At 37.3% G+C, this 5,492-nt stretch overlaps 1 protein-coding gene across 1 annotated transcript in view; it reads left to right on the forward strand.

Annotated features, from left to right (window-relative positions):
* The window catches only part of SRGAP1 (SLIT-ROBO Rho GTPase activating protein 1), a 300,419-nt gene that overhangs the window by 164,879 nt on the left and 130,048 nt on the right, over nucleotides 1-5,492 (forward strand). The gene's annotated exons all lie outside the window — the stretch shown is intronic.

Consider the following 5,492-nt stretch of genomic DNA (forward strand, 5'->3'; position numbering starts at 1 on the left):
CTATTCTTGCATTTATATTATTGTTGTTATTACTTAGTGACAACAGGACATATATGATTAACCAGGCTATAAATTTAGCAGGTGAGTTACTAAATAAGAGAATTCACTAATAGTTCATAGGTTTATTAAAGACTTTTAAAGAAGACATTAAGGAGATGGTATATGTGTGTTGCCTTGGAAAGTGATACAATTTTTAAAACCCTGATGTCAGATAAGTTAGACGTTTTGTCACACAGCATGAATGATATGGTGGTACCGACACTCATGCTAGTAGTTAAATCCATAATTACATTGTGAACAGTTGAAAAGCACTTGAAACTTATTTTTGGTAAAAAGAAAAATTTGTAAATATACGGACTAAAATTATTTTAAGGGGGTGTCTCTTAGTTACTCTAATTTTCTTCTGTTTACTTATCCGTAATTTCTTATTTTTATACAATGAGCATATTGTATAAGACACAAGAAAACCATTATTTACTGTAAACTCAAAACTTAAAGAAACTTGGCCCAGAGTACACCAGTCAGTGTTTACTATAAAGAAGTGGGGAAACTATATTCATTAACTAATTCAACTCCAAATGCTATTTACTAATGGATATTAGCATATTCTCTAGGTACACTTGAAAACTATGCTTTGAATATACAGTATAAGGATGATTAAAATGAATAAAACATGAAATCAGGGAACTTCTGAGCAAGATGGCAGCTTGCACATGGGCTCCAACTGCCTTATCTCCCAAGTTGTCTTTGAAGTGACTAATCAAATATATAAATGGAAAAACTAGGTTAATCGTTTTAACTTCAAACAGATCCCATTATTTTTTTGTTCACTCCTCACAGTGAGTGAAAGTCTATTCCCCCACCTGCCTTCCCTCCCTTGTTAATGAAGATAGATTAATAGAAATTATCAATCTGAACAACACAGAGAAAAAAAGATTGAGAAAAAAATTAGTGCCTCAGGGTCCTTTGGGACAGTATCAAAAGGTCTGACATTTGTGCCAGCAGAGTCCCTGAAAGAGAGGGAGAGGAGAAAGAATGTGTACGGAAAAAAATAATTGCAAGAAAACTCCCCAAATTTGGCAAATGAGATAAACCTACACATTCAGGAAGCTCAGCAAAACCCAAAATAGATGAATCCAAAGAAGTCCATACCCAGACACATTATAATTACACTGAATACTTAAGACTAAGAAAAAATATATATTGAAAGTAGCCAGAGGAAAAATGATACATTACTTCTGAGAGAACAACAATTGGGAACAGGATTTCCATATTCACTAAATGCCAGTAGCACCATGCTGATTGTGACAACCAAAAATGTCTTTAGATATTGCCAAACGTCCCCTGAAGGAAAAATTAGCCCTAGTTGAAAACCATTGATTCAAATTGAGTCCTCCATTCTCTCAAACAGATTTTTTAAAAAGAAATATTCCAATTTGGTTTGTTTTTCAATCACATGGCTTACAACTTTAGAATAAATAACAAACTTGGAGTAGGTCAAAAGGCACCCAGTCCCTCACCTCCCATATAGAGGAGTAAAAAAATTATTATTCAGCTCCAGGTTTATTTAGGTTCAGTTATTTATAAAATATCAGCACTTAGTAAAGTTCACTATTTTAAAAAGATTTTATTGGGGAATTGGGGGAGGGGAACTGACAAGTTGCTGTTTTTTTGTTCTTCAGTCGAGTTGTGGAGGACGTTGCTTCACTGGTCCATGTTGGTGTTATCATTGCGCTCTTCCCAGGTGAGGCAGATCGGTCGCCAGTCACTGGACAGCCGCTCACGGCGGCTCTTGGCAGCTCATGCCGGCTGCTGACTGCTCACAGTAGCTTATGGCAGCCCACTGCAGCTTCACTGCAGCCTATGCCATCTCCAGCAACTCACAGCAGCCCAGCTCCAGATCAAGGTGTTGTTCACCATCTTAGCTGTAGAGGGTGCAGTGTCACTGGCCCTAATGTGGGATCCGAACCGGGGCCTTGCTGCTCAGAACTGGCATCCCAAGCCAACTCTTAACAAATGCGCCACTCGGCCGGCCCAGTAAAGTTCATTTTTGAAGAGCTATAAACACTGAATCCTTACCCATTCTCCTCATCCAAGAAGGAAATTACAGCCTTAAGGAAAGAACTGATGAGGAGAGAACATTCCTGCTATATGTCGAGGTGTCTGCAGCTGAGATCAACAAAGTTTAAAGCAACCTGAGGCTAGTATTCATGTTGCTAGCCAAGATTTCTTACCAGTTGAAGATTTTGTTTAATTCCACGTGGTAGGATGCTAAAAGATTTCCAGCAGCTGCAATAAATGATATATTGAGTGATACTGCACATATAGTTAATATTTAAATTAGGAAACACTTGTGGTACCTTGAATTATAACAACCCCAAAATAGGCAGTTGTAAACAGATACTGAATATGGCTGTCAGGTTGATTTCAGTATCTTTTAAATCTCAATCAAAGAAAAAAGTATTTTCTCATTATAGATCAGCAGTTAAATAGAAGCAGACATTTTCCCAACTACTTTGCCAGATTAACATAGAAACTTACAAAAATAAAAAAATTGGACACTGGATATATGAAGTATTTAGATTGAGAAAAAACTGTTCAATAATTGTTAATAAATAAAGAAATGCACCAGTTTTACTTTTTAAAATCTGATAGTTTCAAGTGAACAAAGAATCATAATTAGCTAATGCAGTTGCTTGAACAAACATGCCCATAAAAATTTCATCTCTTTAGATCTAAAAATAGAGATTGCGAGGGTCTACTAAATAATTACCTTTTATAACTTGGCAAAGTCTTATAATTCTTCTGAACAGTCATGACAAATCCACCGTAACATCTTTTCCTTCCATTTTCATTTTTTTCCTGAACCTTATTTTGCCCAGCTTTCTTTTCCAAAACAGAGTAAACATTCTATTTAATTAATCATTCAACAAACCATTATTTATTATCATTATGTGACAGGTACAATAGTGGGTGCTAAAGTCACAAAAGTAAGACGGAAATCCTCAATTGGTACCCCAGAGGAGCTTATAATCAAGTAATTGATTAAAAGAAGTGTAGAAATAATAAAAATTACATTATAAATTGGTAACTGCTCTTACAGAGATAGGACCTAAGACCACCAGAACACAGGACTGAGTCAAGTCTCCTTCCTAGGAAAATGGAGAAAGGCTTCACAGAAAGTAGCATTTGATCAAGGTCTTAAACTTGGTGAGATTTTCAGAGGATTTAGGGGAAGTGCATTGAGAGAGAACAGGTTCTGAGAAGATGGTGGTAGGTGGGTCTTGGTGGCCCCGCCTACTCAACTCTTAAGAGTAGCGAGCTGTAAAGATGCCTGGACTAAAAGCTCTCAGTTACACAGCTGGCTGTGGGTAGGATTGTAGCCTGTAGCATGGTGAAGCGTGCATAATGGGATAACAGCTTTCTGAGATCCAGAAAGGCATGTTTGGGAAGGTGGTGCAAGAATTTTGTTTCTCAGTTTGAGGAATTGTTATCTTATCATCTTAGCAACTAAGGAAGCCAGGAGAGAGTTTTAAGCAGGGATATAGCATAATCAGCTTTGTTTTTCTGGAAGTATTGTGAAGAGTAAATGGCAATAGGAAGACACTGGTTTGGGGGAACCTAATGAGGAAGCTGTGGTATTAGCAATCCAGGTGGTTATTTTTACTCTGTTGTGAATTAGGGCCAGAGATAAGTTCCGTACTTGTAATGATAATTGCCTTCAAAAAACTTTCATCCATGTAGATTAAGAATGAATCAAATGTCTGTTGTTTTATGAAAGGTCTGCTGGCAATTTAAAACCAGAACATTAATATTCAATCCATCCTAATCAGGTTTTTTTAGGCTTCTACTGCTTAGCTTATTGGTAAAAGAAGAACAATATAACAATGATCCCAAGATTCTTGGGTTTACAGTAATTATGAGACATGGATTTAGACTCCCTAAAACAGGGCAATTGCAAGTCACTGGGGGAGGTGTGTCTTGCCTCCTGCCCCTCCCAAGATCTTAGTTTCCACCCCTCGAGGTATAAAGAAAGTGCCCTTTTAACACCACAAGCTGCAAGACAGTGAACAAATATCTGGGAAACAAAGAGAATTCTCACTCATTTCTCTAAACGGCGTCATGTAAGGAACAGTTGAAGTTACTGGGAATATTTCGGACAGAAAGTAAGCCTTCGCTAGGACACAACAGCTGCGTTCTAATATTTGAAGACCTGTCATATAGAAGATGGCTTAGATTAACCAGCTCTGTAAGTTCTACAGAAGTTAAGGAGAAATAGTAGAACTTAAGTAGAGACTTAGTTTCACTTGATCCTAAGGCAGACCTTCTGACAGTCACTGCAGCCTGAAGTCAGCAAGGGCTAGCTAAAAATGCGAGCTCTGCTTTATTGGAGCTTTCTGGAGTTCTCTGGAATGGACTTGATTTATCCTCCTCAGTATAGTACCTCAAACACAATTCCGTATTCTAGAAATCAAACCTTGAATTATGTTGAAGTGACATCTGAGACATATTGATTTGAAAGTTGATACAAACAGACTGTTGCATCATCAGCACTTAGAAAAACAAAGAGTGACTTCACATGAGGAAACAAGGATGTGATGCTGAGCTGACGATGGCATCGTAATGACAGTTAGAACTTACTTGTATGGAGTGCTTATCTCGTAAGAGTCCTAGGGAGTGTATATTATAATCTCCATTTTACAAAGGAGAAAGAGCTCAGTGAAGTAAAAGATATTTAAATAGTCTGACCCTAGACCCATCTTAAAGGGTCCCCCCACCCCCCCACTTTCAAGTAGGCTGTCATCCTGTGCATTTGCCCACTAGACAGAAGTGGTTTCTAAATTTCTCTGGTTGTATTCAAGAAGCCAAGTTCTTGGTGGGAAAAAAAAAAAAAAAGGGACACTTATCCCATGGGAATTTATTTCTTTTTCTATTTCTTAGGCTACCTTTCCTTAAATCCATTGTTAATTCTATAGACCAGCTAACCAGTTCTGTGGTGGTGCTGTTAGTATTAGGCTAAATATAGATCTTTGAAGGACATTTGAGTTTATGTTAAATCCTTGAAGATTGATTCGTTTATTAAATTTTGGGTTTGATGCACAAGTTACAGAGATTTTACTTGGTTTAAATCGAATAAGCTTAAGTAAGACTATTGAAATTGTTTTGTTTACCTCCTTGCCAAACTATAAGGCTGCTTCTCTATCTTTGACACAAAGAAGGTATTCATAAAAACTGGTAGAACGAATGCAGAAATGCACGGGTGAGTATGTGAATGAATGAACTTTTATGAGTATCTCAAAGAATCTCTGCCTTTTGCTTACTATTTCAATGGATAAATTATAAATGAGCAAATCTACTTATTGATTTGTTTTTGTAAATAGCCCCTGGATTTTTCTTACCGCAGTGCTATTAACACTAAGGTCACCGGTTTTTCTACACAGTGTGGTCTAGTTTGCTTCACCACAGACTATCCTTATAGCTGCAGCCAACTG

This window comes from Hipposideros armiger, unplaced genomic scaffold, assembly GCF_001890085.2.
Source record: "Hipposideros armiger isolate ML-2016 unplaced genomic scaffold, ASM189008v1 scaffold_51, whole genome shotgun sequence".
Taxonomy (NCBI): Eukaryota; Metazoa; Chordata; class Mammalia; order Chiroptera; family Hipposideridae; genus Hipposideros; species Hipposideros armiger.